The 16681-nt window shown below is 45.1% G+C and overlaps 1 long non-coding RNA gene and 6 other non-coding genes across 7 annotated transcripts; 3 read left to right on the top strand and 4 right to left on the bottom strand.

The window, feature by feature from the left end:
* Positions 1-1978: 1978 nt before the first annotated feature.
* LOC148632683 (5S ribosomal RNA) lies at positions 1979-2097 on the bottom strand. The gene has a single exon (XR_015934277.1). It is a non-coding gene; the product is annotated as a 5S ribosomal RNA (ribosomal RNA).
* A 1807-nt stretch (positions 2098-3904) lies between these two features.
* LOC148632682 (U1 spliceosomal RNA) lies at positions 3905-4069 on the top strand. The gene has a single exon (XR_015934267.1). It is a non-coding gene; the product is annotated as a U1 spliceosomal RNA (small nuclear RNA).
* Positions 4070-4705: 636 nt separating this feature from the next.
* LOC148632681 (5S ribosomal RNA) lies at positions 4706-4824 on the bottom strand. The gene has a single exon (XR_015934278.1). It is a non-coding gene; the product is annotated as a 5S ribosomal RNA (ribosomal RNA).
* A 1293-nt stretch (positions 4825-6117) lies between these two features.
* On the top strand, positions 6118-6259 carry LOC148632680 (U4 spliceosomal RNA). The gene has a single exon (XR_015934245.1). It is a non-coding gene; the product is annotated as a U4 spliceosomal RNA (small nuclear RNA).
* A 1343-nt stretch (positions 6260-7602) lies between these two features.
* LOC148632679 (uncharacterized) lies at positions 7603-8929 on the top strand. The gene is made up of 5 exons (XR_015934230.1): positions 7603-7760; positions 7882-7940; positions 8110-8342; positions 8446-8562; positions 8662-8929. It is a non-coding gene; the product is annotated as an uncharacterized LOC148632679 (long non-coding RNA).
* Positions 8930-11628: 2699 nt separating this feature from the next.
* Positions 11629-11699, bottom strand: trnag-gcc (transfer RNA glycine (anticodon GCC)). The gene has a single exon. It is a non-coding gene; the product is annotated as a tRNA-Gly (tRNA).
* A 1566-nt stretch (positions 11700-13265) lies between these two features.
* On the bottom strand, positions 13266-13339 carry trnai-aau (transfer RNA isoleucine (anticodon AAU)). Its single transcript has one exon. It is a non-coding gene; the product is annotated as a tRNA-Ile (tRNA).
* Positions 13340-16681: the final 3342 nt, after the last annotated feature.

Here is a 16681-nt window from a genome sequence, read left to right as displayed (position 1 = left end):
ACCAGCGCCAGGCAGGAGTCGAACCTCCAAACTCCTAATCCATAGTCAGATACATTATCCATTGCACCACTGGCCCTGGTGTGACAGTGCAGGACTGTAACTCAGTGAGCTTAGCACTGCAACTAGTAAAATATTACCCCCGGTCCATTCTTTTCCAAAAGTGAGAAACACCTGTTTTCTACATTTTGTCTGTTTTAAAACCATATCTCTTTAAACCAAACCAAGAGTTTGTCTTTTGCACTGATATTCTGATACATTTCGATTTCAAAGAAAAAAAAAACATTACCTTCCAAAGCATCATAAAATTGTCCCTTCCTCCAGACTCTACTTCTCTCTTGTAGTAGTACAGCAGACCTTTCCAGGTGAGCAGATCACAGAGTCCGAAATGAGCTTCCTCCATCAAGCAAAGTACCTGAACATGACTCTGTCATCATAAAAGCGCCCCTGTAATAAAGAAATTAAATCCGAAATCAAGAGGGCAGTTGCCTACTGAAATACAAGAAGTCATAAATTTTAACCTAGCAACACATTAAAGGCTGCATCTATACAAGTACGATTCTAGAAATGCTCACCAGATTACGTTTTAAGAAAGAACTGCGCCTCAGGTTCCGCCGAGATCTTAACTCGGATGGCAGGATTCAGAGTCTGGAGTGTGGAATGATGGCGCACGGAGGGTCCACATACTGTGGATCCCTCAGTGATCTTCCGCGTGTTCAAACTGCCAGCGTGTGACTCCCCTGTCCCCGTGACCTCATTGCTCTGCTCTCGCCTCTGTGTAGCTGAGCCCAACTCATGGTAAAGTGGAAAAAAATATGCCCTCAACGTGAGATTTACTCTCGAGTGAGGATAGTTGTTACCTTCTTATCGTTGAAACGGATGTATGTGATATGGCGACTAGGTTCTTCTCCATTAGCAGGCTTAAGGTTAAAGAAAAAAACATTGCTGACCTCTTTTTTTTTTGCCAGCCGCGAGCGCTGATTAGCGAGGTTTGTATTTCATGTTTTGCAAGTTGCATCCATTTTAAGAAAAACAAGTCGTTCAAGACAGGAAATGAATACTTGCATTTAATTAAGTCTAGACGTATGCGGTTGTCCATAATGACCAGTTCTGTTCGAGAACACAGAACAAAAAAAGGCACCGCTGGGATTCGGACCCAGGATTTTCTGTTTACTAGACAGGCGCTTTAACCAACTAAGCCACGGCGCCCCGGGAGTGCTGTCCTTTTGCAGCCACTTGGACACACCACTCAGACACATCTGCATTCGGTGTGTGCTCCGCCTGCTCGCTGAGCAAGTTGCCACCTTTACATACAATAGCAACATCGACACCAAGAGAAAGGATGACAAATGGCTTTTATCTGGAACTTTTCATGTCCAAGGAGCTCAATGTGCTTTCTGTGTACAACAGGGCCACTGAACTCCACACTGGCCACTGAACCACAGCAGTGGCTTGCTGGCTTGACATCTCCAAAGGAAAATGTTGAAATCGCATGTGGAACAGGAAAATGACCCTCGAGTATGAGGGAAAAAAAAGAAAAAGATCAACTGGAGTGCGCCAACCCATGTCAGGACAGCCCAGTTTCCTAGACGAGGTGGCCGAGTGGTAACTGTATGCTGAGTCTAAAGACAGTTTCACCCGTTTTCTGATTGCTCGGTTCTGTACCAGTGCAGACATGTCAAACAGTGAATGGCTGTACCTCTATTGTATCCGTGCTCAATGAATGAAATCGGTAACAAATGAATATATGTCTAGTTATACGAAAAACGAGTGGTTTATCGACTCATCTTCATTTGCAGATTTAGAGGCAGCTTCGATATTCGTTTTACAGACGGGTTTTTTTTTTTGAATATGGGTCACACACATGCCACAGCAACAAAACATCTCTAGAGATGAGGCTATAGATCACCTTTCCATCCTGCAGGTTTTCCTCCCAAAGCCTACGGCACCAACGGCGACCCCTGCTGGCCGGGAGAGCAAAAGCTTACAGCACCTGGTATTCCCAGGCAGTCTCCCATCCAAGTACTAACCAGGCCCGACGCTGCTTAGCTTCCGAGATCAGACGAGATCGGGCGTGTTCAGGGTGGTGTGGCTGTAAGCGAAAGCCCCGGCGCCTGACTCGCTACTTGAAGCTGTGTGTGGCGGGGGTTCCGTGCCCCCCGAGTGGGACTGAAGGATCGTTCGTGTGCAACTCTTTGGAAAGGAGCTGCTTTCCAAATCGCATTGCGTGCCTGGATGTTGGCGAATGCGCTCCCTTGTGTTGGCTCGTCCCGCACTGGAGGAGGACAAACAATCTGCACGGAGGAGCACCAGGCAAGTCTTCACCAGACAAAAACCTCCAGTGCACAGCACTCTGGAAACATTTCGGGGCTTTCGCGTGTTTATTTCAGCACGTAAAGCGCACCGGTCCAACACGTCGGCCGGGCACGCGGCGCCTCCGCCCTCTTATGGCCTTGCGGCGTCAGAGCAAGAGGCTCCTTCTCGCTGCCCTTCCGCTGTGTTGCAGGGCCCCGAGAGGGAACCCGGAGCGCGCACTTTGTGGGGGGCGGGGGACCGCGTTCGCGCTCTGCCCCCGGTCTCTTGCGCGAGTACTAAATCTCACGGACAGGGGGGCCTCGTCATTGATTGTTACAGGTGAGACGGGGATTAGGAGGAGACCCCGACTGATGGGTAAAGGGGAGCACTAACACCAGAGGGACACCCCCGGCGTCTCTTTTTGAGAGACGCCCTGGGGTTTCCTAATGGCCAAGGAGGGTCGGGACCTCGGTTTGACGCCTCCCCCGAAGGACGGCGCCTGTTTGTGCAGCAGAGTGTCGCCATCAGGAGGCTGGGGCGTAAGAGAGCCACACAGCCCGCAGGGTGAGCGCTCCCTACTGGTCCCAGTCACACCTCTTGCAGGAGCAGCAGCAACCGGAGCTTTTCCGGGGGGGAATCTCCCATCCGGGTGCCGGCCAGGCTCACACCTGCTGGGCTGCCCCGGGGGTGAGCCCAGTCGAGAGTCGCAGGGCCAGATCTAGTCACCGGGGAGAAACGATACAAGTGAAGGATTGCTCGGCTCTCGGCACTTGAAAAGACCGACAAATGTCTCGTTCCCGCCGGAGCTGAATGTACCCGCATGTGTGGTGTCGTCTTCTTCCCCCGCCCCGCTGTGTTTGCTGTATTGTCTCTGAAGCCGGCCCCCCCGAGACGAGACGGGCTGTTCCTGTGCCCCAATTAACACTTTACAGGTGCCATTCCCCGGCATTGTGGCCATTGTCGGTGCTCACACGCGATAAGATAAGGCGGAGGAGAGCGGGGCATGCCCAGCGGCAGACATTCAAGGAGGGGGCAGTGCGAGGTGAGGTGAGGTGCGACACGCCGGAGCCCCGACGCAGCTAATGCGGAGCACTTGTTGGACTGGCATCGAAAGGACGTGTGCGCACGGAGCGAGCCTTCCCTGCGGCGGAGCGCGGGAACTTTCTCCCCCCCTCCCGCTGCAGGAGTTGTGTGCACTGCAGCGGTGCCGAGAGAAAAGCACAGAAGGCAGCAGGCTCTGGAGAGCAGGTAAGAGACGGAGCCTTGTGGGCAGGCGAGCAGGCCCGTTTTTTGGAAATTGCTGAAAAGGTTTGTTCGGTGTGTGGCAGGCGCACGTCGCGAGCTTGTGTGGCGATCTGCCGGTCTGGAGTTATGCAAATGAGGCCGAATTGCATCCCGGGACATGCTGCTAATGCGCAACGGCGACTGCAGATGTGTAGGAAACGGCGCGCTCGTTTTCTCGTTTTGCCCACACTTTTGAGTGTTAGTGTGGCGTGTGAGTGTGTGAAAGAGTGGGCCCAGCAGGAGGCGGTGGCGTGCGGGGCGAGGAGGTGGCCTAGGCTGCGCGATTTGTGCTGTGGGTGCGGGCCGCTTGCAGGGGCCTGTTTAACTCATACTTACCTGGCAGGAGAGATACCTTGATCAAGAAGGAGGTTCACCCAGGGCGAGGCTCGGCCATTGCACTCCGGCTGTGCTGACCAACTGCGAATTCCCCAAATGTGGGAATCTCGACTGCATAATTTCTGGTAGTGGGGGACTGCGTTCGCGCTCTCCCCTGATGTGCTTGGTCCAAAATCAGATACGGGAGGGTTAGGACACCACGAGCTGCGTGGCTGCGGAAGGATCCCGGTTCGACAGGAGTGGACGCCGCTGCTGGTTCTCGCTGGCTTTTAGTTAGGGGTCCGGAGAAGCATCTCAAGCTAGTTCCACTACTCCTTCCGGACGTTCATTCCCTTTTCAAAGTCAGTCGTTTTGCTGTAGTCTGCGTTCTTTAGGCTGATTATCGAGGTTAGCCTTTATTTGGTCATGGGGGGCCTCGGTACTGTATGCTGAGTCTAAAGACAGTTTCACCCGTTTTCTGATTGCTCGGTTCTGTACCAGTGCAGACATGTCAAACAGTGAATGGCTGTACCTCTATTGTATCCGTGCTCAATGAATGAAATCGGTAACAAATGAATAAATGTCTAGATATACGAAAAACGAGTGGTTTATCGACTCATCTTCATTTGCAGATTTAGAGGCAGCTTCGATATTCGTTTTACAGACGGGTTTTTTTTTTTGAATATGGGTCACACACATGCCACAGCAACAAAACATCTCTAGAGATGAGGCTATAGATCACCTTTCCATCCTGCAGGTTCTCCTCCCAAAGCCTACGGCACCAACGGCAACCCCTGCTGGCCGGGAGAGCAAAAGCTTACAGCACCTGGTATTCCCAGGCAGTCTCCCATCCAAGTACTAACCAGGCCCGACGCTGCTTAGCTTCCGAGATCAGACGAGATCGGGCATGTTCAGGGTGGTGTGGCCGTAAGCGAAACCCCCCGGCGCCTGACTCGCTACTTGAAGCTGTGTGTGGCGGGGGTTCCGTGCCCCCCGAGCGGGACTGAAGGATCGTTCGTGTGCAACTCTTTGGAAAGGAGCTGCTTTCCAAATCGCATTGTGTGCCTGGATGTTGGCGAATGCGCTCCCTTGTGTTGGCTCGTCCCGCACTGGAGGAGGACAAACAATCTGCACGGAGGAGCACCAGGCAAGTCTTCAGTGCACAGCACTCTGGAAACATTTCGGGGCTGTCGCGTGTTTATTTCAGCACGTAAAGGGCACCGGTCCAACACGTCGGCCGGGCGCGCGGCGCCTCCGCCCTCTTGCTGCCCCTGCAGCTGCTTCACTTTTCCCTTTAGTTGCCATCGATTTTTTTGTAGTGCTATACATATACGATTGAGGTATCTTAGAGTTCTCCTTCGAAGACCCAGCACTCTCTTTTCTTTTCCCAGTGTTACTCATATCGGACTTTTTAAACCTAAAAAAAAATCGTTTTTTTTTCTTTCAATTATAATTGAAGTTTAAACAACTAGTGTTAAGTCCTTATTTTTCTGTAGTCAAAAAAAGCAAAAATTAACATTCAGGTCATGAAAAACTCAAAAAAACTCCCCAACCACTAAACTTTACCTCCCACCTGAGCGCCATCTTGAACGCCCCTACCACCAGAGAATGCTCACGATTTCGGAAGCTGTCTCCGGGACGTGCTGATTCCACACATCCTGAATAAATCATGATATTGTTAGTTGCTGTAGCTAGACGTTCAAATGAGTTTCATGGCCAGATGGACTGTTTCCTCCAGTGGTATAATATTGCAGTGAGACAGCACGATGCCTGCAAGACTATGTCACGCTAAACGCCACAGATTGTGTTTGTCCGTTCGTGTCAGTCGTCCCGCAGCCACGGGAAGTGGGACACAAACATGCTGCAATGGTTTCAAGACGTTAGGATTTGTTTGTGCAACATCCAAGAAGAGTACTTGTGGCTTGAATGTGAACTGTACGTGCCCGCCCCCTTTCCTCTGTAGTGCATGAGTTCCTCCCGGCATGCCCTTCGTCATTGTTCTGTCATCTTGTATTTAAAGGGTTGTATTTCTGCTGCTGAAAATAAGCAACGGTTTTCTCACAACGCCCTTTGTTCCCAACGGAGCCCTTGTCTGTCATGAAATTCTTCAAAACCTCAAGCTAGAAGAAGAAGAAGACGACAAATATGAAGCGTTATAGCAACGACATGCCATGAGACGATCGATAACGATTTCCATAGGATCCCCGCGGTTGCCTGGCAACCGTCAGCTTTGCGCAGTGGCAGTATCGTAGCCTGTGAGGTTTAGCCGAGGCGCGATTATTGCTAGTTGAAAACTTTTCCCAATACCCCGCTTCCGCCGGTTTGCAATACAATCAGCGAAAGCAATTTTTGACAGTCTCGTCAGAGACTGAGCAAGGTGTTTAAAGACAGATTTGGTCATGGTAACATCATGGTAGAAAGAAACAAGCTTGTTACGTCTCAACAGAAACGCTCTTAAGCTCTTTCAGCGTTATGCAGAGAACAGCGTCTGTCGAGATCACTTTTGAGTCAGCGCGAAACGCCGTGTGCTGTCAGTTTGATTTCATATTGCTCGTAGCGGCGCCCGGCTTTTGTCTGTCAAACGTTAGGTTGCGCTTCTTCATGCTGCATCGTCGGCATGAGTGGAGCTTTTTAAACGTCTGTACTTACTGCGCCCCATAATAAATCGTTTGTCCCCATTCAAAAGAGATTGTGCGATGTCCTGCAGCGTTCGCAAAGCAAACCTTTGACAGTTTGAAAAGAGGAATTTATTCTGCTTCCTGTGCGTGCAGTAGTTACAAAGTTGAACGTCTTTACACGATCTGCTGCAGTTTTCAGTGGGTGGGCTTTGTCAAATGGCTTGGAAAAACGCACTGTGTTTCGGCTCGGGAAACATCATGAGCAGTGTCCTGCATGTTTTCTGTGTATAGCTGTCTTTTAACGCATACAGAATTCATTCGAAATCATTGATTTCTCCAATTAACAAGGGTCCCTTTTTGAACCTGCCAGAAGCATTTTTTCAATGTAACAGATTTACTCCGGGGAAGGGCAGCATGACATTGAGAGTAGCTCAAGCTTTCAGCACCTTTATCTGACTGCATGTATGCAGACACTGCTCAGAATCCCCTGTAAGATTCTCCTTCAATTCCGTTTTGCAGTGCTTTAGCTCTTTCAAAAGGCTTCGCTTTGCTAGTCACAATCCAAGGCTCATGACAGCATTTGAAAACATTCGCAACTGCGTTGGCCGGGAATCGAACCTGGGTTAACTGCTTTGAAGGCAGCTATGCGCAACACTGGCTCGCTCCAGAATAAATCTCACGTCGAGGGCATATTTTTTTCCATTTTACCGTGAGTCGGGCTCAGCTGCACAGAGGAGAGAGCAGAGCAATGAGGTCACGGGGACAGGGGAGTCACACGCTGGCGGTTTGAATACGCGGAAGATCACTGAGGGATCCACAGTATATGGACCCTCCGTGCGCCATCAGTCCGCACTCCGGACTCTGAATCCTGCCATCCGAGTTAAGATCTCGGCGGAACCTGAGGCGCAGTTCCTTCTTAAAACGTCATCTGGTGAGCATTTCTAGAATCGTACTTGTATAGATGCAGCCTTTAATGTGTTGCTAGGTTAAAATTGATGACTTCTTGTATTTCAGTAGGCAACTGCCCTCTTGATTTCGGATTTAATTTCTTTATTACAGGGGCGCTTTTATGAAGACAGAGTCATGTTCAGGTACTTTGCTTGATGGAGGAAGCTCATTTCGGACTCTGTGATCTGCTCACCTGGAAAGGTCTGCTATACTACTACAAGAGAGAAGTAGAGTCTGGAAGAAGGGACAATTTTATGATGCTTTGGAAGATAATGTTTTTTTTTCTTATACTGAAAATGAAAGGTAGTTGTTTCTATATGGACTCAGTCTTTGGAATTTGTATATATATATTTCAGTGATCCCTCAGCCATTCCTTCTGTATTGTAATTCAATTTCTCTTTTAAAATTCCTTCCCCACTTCTAGGACCTGCAGTTGCTGAACTCCACAATGGCTTCTATTGGAAAGTCTGTGACTGAGACCAAGTAAGTGTTCACTTTTTTATGAAACCATTATTTATTTAGGAGCAATGAGCAATTCTTTTATAAATGCAATAAAATCATTATGCTCAAACTATGAGAGAGAAAATTAAGGATAATTTAAGAAATCAGTCTTAGCTTGTTTCTATACACAGATGGTATTATTTATTTTCAGAGGAAACCCGCTCACTTGAAGAGGTCGTGTATGAAGCACGCCACGGCAGAAGAGATCAGGATGGCCTCTCAACAGGCGAGGGAGGACATGATGAATCACCTGAAAAACGGGGTCATCGTGGATTACCACAGAATAGAGATCGTGTCTGGTGAGGCAAACAGGATAGTGGTTGTAAGACTGCTAGAGTCCTTGGGCCTTTTTGTACATGGGGAGCCTGAAGACACATTGGCAAGGTGAGATATTTTTAATCTGTAAGGCTTCTGTAGTTTCTTTTTGAAATCATTGTTACAACATATTATGTAAAAGCATGTTGAAAAGAATATACCTGCATTCCAGCGGCCCTGAGCAAGAGGCCGCTGTCCAGGAGGAAGAGATGCCAGAGGCTGCTCTAGAAACTGAAACAGAAGCGGATAAGGAAAGGGAAGATGTGAGCTCTGAAGAACTCTATCAGCAGTAAGACTTTTTATTTTTCAGATGTATCTATTTTTTACTAAAATTCTAATTTGTCTTATAGGTATAAAATGTTTAAACCGGTGTTTTATATCCTTACAGGCCCTGAGTAGTTAAAAAGTATCAGCAGGCCGGAAGAGAGTGGCCCAAGCTGTACTCTATAGAAAGCACTCCCTGGATGCTCCTCTCCTGATTGGATTCAAACAGTACCTTACCAAGGATCTGGGAGTGGCAAATTATTCTCAGGAGGTATTTATTTTTTAAAGGCATTTAAAATTAAGTAATGGTATCTTCATTGTAAATGTTTTTATTTCTTAGCTTAAAATTCACCCATGTGAAATGATGTCAGCCATAAACATCATGACTCTATATTTCCTACCTGAATCTATTCTACTTAAATTATTACATTATACACAATTTGAGTTCATTTTAAAAAGTAAAAGGTAATGAAAGGAATGCATTTTCATAAGAAAGATAATACCGATATGCATGTGATAATCTTCCTTATATCATGTAGTGCATCATTTGGACACTTTGTGGGCTTCAAATACAAAGAAAATCATGTTCTATGGTACAAGATAAATACAAAACTTAAGCTTCTTTATAAAGCATAAGCAATCATTTATTACATCGCTTCTTGAATTAAATCTTTTGACAAGAGGTAAGACTTCTGTTACATTTAAACCCATGTTTAGCTGTGTTTTTTAGATTTAACTGAACCAATTTCTGTGTGTGATAATGTCCTTGAATTCTGACAACATCACACTAAATTACATGATATAAAACAGCTAATGTTTCTAGAGATAAAGTTTCTGAGATGCTTCTAATTACTTTTTATTACCAGGGACAGTTTAATTCACCTTGTACAGTACTGTAAGACCAAGATGCTTTTTTTAAAAGTTATTTAACATTTTATAGAACTTTGTCTACTATGGCAACATGATGTGCTTGGTGAAACTTGGAAAAATACTGCTTGGCCACTTATCTTAAGATAAAGATAGGATAAAAGTTTATCTTTTGCACCTACCTGACCCCCAGGGAAGGCCAATGCTTTCTAAGTTGATGGTTCCCTACAGTAGACTGTACTTTAATTTCAAAGGTAATGTATATTGACCCAAATCAGTTTTGGAATCCAATCTACTGACGAGATGGAGCACATCCTTTTTTCAGGATTTTAGCATCATACGTTTGGTATATTTAGTCACTAATGCTGAAAGAAATGATCATAGAACATTTGGACACTTTGTGGGCTTGAAATACAAAGCAAATCATGTTCTATGGTACAAGATAAATACAAAACTTAAGCTTTTATTTTAATTAGATTTGTTTATAAAGCATAAGCAATCATTTATTACATTAATATATGTGAAAATAACATTTTAGCATCATACGTTTAGTATATTTAGTCCCTAATGCTGAAAGAAATGATCATAGAACATGACATCTAACCTTACCTGCGGTGTTTTTAATCCCTATTGCTCAATGCACAGTGAAAGCATTCCATACATGTGTCTGACAATGAGGAATGGGCCCCTGAGACAGTCATTTGCCTGTTTCACAAATGATCGTATTTTACTAGAGGTTCTGTTTGGGATTCAGATGTGCATTCGGACAGCAATCCCTTTCAAGAAATGATACGTTCTGGATGAGGTCAAAGGTGCTGGAACACTGTATCTAGGATGTGTTTGCAGAGACTGTGTGTCTCCTGCTTCAACGCAGTGATAAACAGATGTGCTCCTTTAATTTATTGGTACATGCCCAGGGCAGTAAGCAGTCTGAGGATTTATTTCCAGATGGCATAGAGCAGTGAAGCAGTGAAGTAGTGCAAAACACTGGATCATTATATTATTAGAATCTATTCTACTTAAATTATTACATTATACTCAATTTGAGTTCATTTTAAAAAGTAAAAGGTAATGAAAGGAATGCATTTTCATAAGAAAGATAATACCGATATGCATGTGATAATCTTCCTTATATCATGTAGTGCGTCATTTGGACACTTTGTGGGCTTGAAATACAAAGAAAATCATGTTCTATGGTACAAGATAAATACAAAACTTAAGCTTTTATTTTAATTAGATTTGTTTATAAAGCATAAGCAATCATTTATTACATTAATATATGTGAAAATAACATTTTAGCATCATATGTTTAGTATATTTAGTCCCTAATGCCGAAAGAAATGATCATTTGTTTAACATGCACGGGTCTGTCTCAAAGGATGCAGTACTCCTGAAGGGCCTCAAACCCTACATTTCGGATGCCTAGCTGTATCCCTCACATGTGGCACCTCAGAATGACTTCTAACCTTACCTGTGGTGTATTCAGTCCCTATTGCTCAATGCACGGTGTACATACTGCATACATGTGTCTTAAGAATGAGGAATGGGCCCCTGAGACAGTCATTTGCCTGTTTCATAAACAGGGACCTGGACCTAGACCTGGCCCGTACAGGGCTCAAACCCGCGACCTTGGCGTTATTAGCACCACGCTCTAACCAACTGAGCTAACCGGCCTCATGACAGCGCTCCTCTCTGTGCTGCAAAAAATCAAACTCAGGGAATTTCTTTTGTCCTCCTTTGAATAGAAAGCCGTGTAATCAGTGTACGGGCTTTCTCGTGCAGTTTCATGGTTCTTGTAACCCAAATCCTACACTGGCCTGAAGTGCCCCCCCATTTCACAGCATTTTTCAGCTGATTTAAAATGTACCTAAAGGAGAAGCATTATTGAAGACCATCAATTACCAAGAGCTTTTGTCAAAGGTTTTGGTGGTCATTTTGAATGACCACAGAGCGCTGTGACCTCGGTTTTATCCAAAAAGACAGCGCCCTTTTACAACACAGCATCTCCGTCACTATACTGGGGCATTGGGACCCGCACAGACCTCAGGGTGAGCGCCCCCCCGCCGGCACCATTAACACCGCTTCCAGCTGGAAGCTTTGTTTTTCCCTGTAGCTCACCCTCATCCGGATTCTGACCTGGCTCACACCTGCTTAGCTTCAGTGGGTTTTCAGTTGCGAGTTGCAAGGGGATGCAAGTGATGGAGCTGCTCGCTGCAAAAGCCACTGCATTGGCCGGGAATCGAACCCGAGCCTCCCGCGTGGCAGGCGAGAATTCTACCACTGAACCACCAATGCTCAGTGCTTGTCCCTTTAAAAAAGACGCTTTTTTGGTGCTCTGTGCAAAACGCGTCGACATATGCTTCCAGCTGCAAAATGCCATTTGCGGACGCTGAAGAACTTATTTCCAAGGCAGCGGGTACAAGCGATTGGGCGTTTTAAAACCACCAGGAACAGCAAAGAGGCGCGCTTCTTTGCTTGTGCCGAAACACACCGACTGAAGGCGGACAACGTAGTCGGCAAGATTGGAACCTGTGCGGGGAGACCCCAATGGATTTCTAGTCCATCGCCTTAACCACTCAGCCACGACTACAGCAAGCCCCACCGCCGCTGCGTTCTTGCTACAATCTTACCTGGATCGCGAGGCGCCAGCGGAAGCCTATTTCAAAGTCGTTCTCCGTTTCAAAAAAACATTTCCAAAATACAAGCCTTGCAGACAGACACGCCTCAGAGGACTTAAGGGTGGCTTCATGTCTGAATGATAAAGTCTCCCCGTCCGGACATGAAAATGCCACTTTGTTACACACAAAAAAAGAATCAACAACAGAGAAATGCCCACAAGCATTTGAAAAGCCGCACCACGTCGCACTTGAAATAGCTCTTACATTAGTGGTAGACACAGGAATCGCCTTTTTATTTACGCTCTTACCAACGCGATGGAAAGCAAAACAAAGCAAAGCAGAGCAAAACAAAACGAACAAACGAAAACACTCACGTCCCGCACTTGCATATAACGCCGTTACGTGCCCAAGCGGTATTGTACGTCATCCTAGCACTGCACCCCGGGGCGTAAGGAATATGGGAACGAGCACACGCCAAGAATCGTCTCGAATCACTCCCTACAGCTGTAAGGCGCCTTGAAGCCTGCACCCCCAACATTCTTCTTTGCGCATCTGTGAAAGGTAAACTCTTGAGCAAACTCTGAACCAGCTCTAAGGAAACTAATCCGATTAGACGTTACTTTGACTCATCTTTTTACTCTCAGTGCTGGATTGCTCAAACTCCTGCTAGGGTTAGGGTTAGCATTCACACGCTACTTAGACACTTTGTTTACGCTCAGTGCTGGATTTTGGGAACTTCAGGACGAGTGGGAATTTTCTCCTATCTGTCAATTCTGTTTTGTTTTGGAGACTCTTGGCTGCCTATATTGTACAGTGCAGCGTAAGGAAACATTTTCCAAAACTGTGTCAGCTCAAAAGTTGTAAGAAAACCTCTCCAGCTGCTTTACCTCTCTTCATTTTTGTCATTTAATGTGACAATCGATGTATAACTGGAGCCTCACATATGCAAATGGTGAGGCTCCAGTTCGACACCACTTTACAGTATATGACAAAAGCATGGCAGACTGTGCCGGACCAGCTGGTAACTTCCGCTTATTTTGACCATATTAAACATTGGAAATCTTCCCACTTGCATTTGTGACACTTGATTTTGGCTCCACCTAAGACACTCTTAAATCTTCAAACACTTTTCTCTTCTCCCGCAACACTCTTGTCTGTCGGCACTGTGTGGCAGCGTTGCAGGACAACCCATCTCACCATGGAAAGGAACCTAACAGCTTTGGTAAGAGAGGAGAAAAGGACATGGCCCGTACGGGGCTCGAACCCGCGACCTTGGCGTTATTAGCACCACGCTCTAACCAACTGAGCTAACCGGCCTTATGACAGTGCCCCTCTCTGTGCTGCAAAAAATCGAACTCAGGGAATTTCTTTTGTCCTCCTTTGAATAGAAAGCCGTGTAATTCAGTGTACGGGCTTTCTCATGCAGTTTCATGGTTTCACAGCATTATTCAGCTGATTTTAAATGTACCTAAAGGAGAAACATTATTGAAGACCATCAATTACCAAGAGCTTTTGTCAAAGGTTTTGGTGGTCATTTTTAATGACCACAGAGCACTATGACCTCGGTTTTACATCTCATCCAAAAGACAGCGCCCTTTTACAACAGAGCTTCTCCGTCACTATATTGGGAGATTGGGACCCGCACAGACCTCAGGGTGAGCGCCTCCCCGCTGGCCCCATTAACACCACTTCCAGCTGGAAGCTTTGTTTTTCCCTGTAGCTCACCCTCATCCAGGTACTGACCTGGCTCACACCTGCTTAGCTTCAGTGGGTTTTCAGTTGCGAGTTGCAAAAGTTGGGATGCAAGTGATGGAGCCGTTCGCTGCAAAAGCCACTGGCCAGGAATCGAAACCAAGCCTCCTGCGTGGCAGGCGAGAGTTCTAACAATGAACCACCAATGCTCAATGCCTGTACCTTTAAAAAAGACGCTTTTTTGGTGCTGTGTGCAAAAAGCGTCGACATCTACTTCCAGCTGCAAAATGCCATCCGCGGACGCTGTGAATTTATTTATTTAGACACCGCTCAGAATCCCCTGTAAGATTCTCCTTCAATTCCGTTTTGCAGTGCTTTAGCTCTTTCAAAAGGCTTCGCTTTGCTAGTCACAATCCAAGGCTTGTGACAGCATTTGAAAACACTTGCCACTGCGTTGGCCAGGAATCAAATCCGGGTCAACTGCTTGGAAGGTAGCTATGCTCACCACTATACCACCAACACATGCCCGGGGGAGCCCTCCAGGACACCACCAGAGAATGCTCACGATTTCAGAAGCTGTCTCCGGGACGTGCTGATTCCACACATCCTGAATAAATCATGTTATTGTTAGTTGCTGTAGCTAGACGTTCAAATGAGTTTCATGGCCAGATGGACTGTTTCCTCAAGTGGTATAGTATTGCAGTAAGACAGCACGATGCCTGCAAGACTATGTCACGCTAAACGCCACAGATTGTGTTTGTCCGTTCGTGTCAGTCGTCCTGCAGCCACGGGAAGTGGGACACAAACATGCTGCAATGCTTTCAAGACATTAGGATTTGTTTGTGCAACATCCGAGAAGAGTACTTGTGGCTTGAATGTGACTGAGCAAGGTGTTTAAAGACAGAGACTGAAAACTGTTAAAGGATGAGTCAAAGTAACGTCTAATCGGATTAGTTTCCTTAGAGCTGGTTCAGAGTTTGCTCAAGAGTTTACCTTTCACAGATGCGCAAAGAAGAATGTTGGGGGTGCACGCTTCAAGGCGCCTTACAGCTGTAGGGAGTGATTTCAGACGATTCGTGGCGTGTGCTCATTCCCATATACCGTACGCCCCGGGGTGCAGTGCTAGGATGACGTACAATACCGCTTGGGCACGTAACGGCGTTATATGCAAGTGCGGGACGTGAGGGTTTTGCGTTTGTTCGTTTTGTTTTGCTCTGCTTTGCTTTGTTTTGCTTTCCATCGCGTTGGTAAGAGCGTAAATAAAAAGGCGATTCCTGTGTCGACCACTAATGTAAGAGCTATTTCAAGTGCGCCGTGGTGCGGCTTTTCAAATGCTTAACAGGATGATTTTGCATGCACGCGTGCTTTCATGCAGTCGTGTGTGCAACCATGTCTGCTTACGTGCAAACGGGCGTGGTTTCATGTATGCAAAAAACTTTCCTGGGCTCTTCTGAAGCACATAAAATTATTTGGAGATATACATTTGTCTTATTTTCCTCTTAGGCTCTAGAATTGATAACTTTTTTTTCATTTTTGGCATTTTTCATCATTTTCCAGAAAGTGGTTGCAAGCCCAATATCATGCGAAGAAACTTCAGGATTCGGGGATCAGTCAATGGATTTTCTTCAAAGTTGGATTTTTGCACTCTGTGGACCAAGAGATGTTGTTCTATAATGTTTTTTTTTTTTCAAATTTAAAAATATCATTTTTTCATGGAGCTTTGAATGGGATGGATTCACCCTCCTTTAGCCAGGACAGAGCTCCAGGAGCCTGGGTAGGATTCTAGCTTTCTCCCCTTGCAGGCACCTGGCACAGAAGACAATATTTTTTTCCTTAAAATCTTTTTTTTTGTGTTCCTTGTTGTTCCAAACTTAATTTTAATCACTTTTAATTAGAGATTTTATTAAAAATAGTGCAATAAATGACTAATTTCACAAAAATTAATGTAATATAAAACGGATGTTTTCAACTTTATTGTAGTGTTTTAGAAACTAATATGTCTTCAAAAATGGTTGTTTTTCACTCCTATGAATGAAAACTGTTGTTATATGATGTTTTTTTTTTCAAATTTTAAATGATCATTTTTTCATGGAGCTTTGAAGGGGATGGATTCACCCTCCTTTAGCCAGGACAGAGCTCCAGGAGCCTGGGTAGGATTCTAGCTTTCTCCCCTTGCAGGCACCTGGCACAGAAGACATCATTTTTTTCCTTAAAATCTTTTTTTTTGTGTTCCTTGTTGCTCCAAACTTAATTCTATTCACTTTTAATTAGAGATTATATTAAAAATAGTGCAATAAATGACTAATTTCACTAAAAATACTAAAAGTAATATAAAACTGATGTTTTTAACTTTATTGTAGTGTTTTAGAAACTAAAATGTCTTCAAAAATGGTTATTTTTCACTCCTAGGAATGAAAGCTGTTGTTATATGATGTTTATTTTCAAATTTTGAAAAAGCAAAGAATTCTAGCTTTCTCCCCTTGCAGGCATCGGACACAGAGAACCTCATGGTTTTCCTAAAAATCATTTTTTATGTTCCCTGGTGTTCCAAACTTAGTTTTAATCAATTTTAATTTGTTATGTTACAAACAGGGTAATAAAGTCTTAATTGGACTATAACTAATGTCATATTGTCTGCTACAAAACTGATATTTTCAGCTCTATTGTAGAGATTCTAGAATCAACTAATAAAGAATTGAAATAAAAAAAGGGCATAAGAAGACATTACCAACAACGACCACATGATGGAGATATTGTCTAGACATTACCAACAACGACCACAAGATGGAGATATTGTCTAGACATTACCAACAACGACCACAAGATGGAGATATTTTCCAAAGAGGCAAGAGGGGCAAAGCTGCGATAAGGTAAAATCATTTTTTGAAAGAGATTGTTGTCAGAATGCACATCCGTATCCCAAACAGAATCTCTAGTAAAATATGATCATTTGTGAAACAGGCAAAT

Source organism: Lepisosteus platostomus, unplaced genomic scaffold, assembly GCF_059453375.1.
Source record: "Lepisosteus platostomus isolate fLepPlt1 unplaced genomic scaffold, fLepPlt1.hap1 Scaffold_60_H1, whole genome shotgun sequence".
Lineage (NCBI taxonomy): Eukaryota > Metazoa > Chordata > Actinopteri > Semionotiformes > Lepisosteidae > Lepisosteus > Lepisosteus platostomus.
The sequence above is the reverse complement of the archived record's forward strand: the minus strand, read 5'-3'. Positions and strand labels throughout refer to the sequence as shown.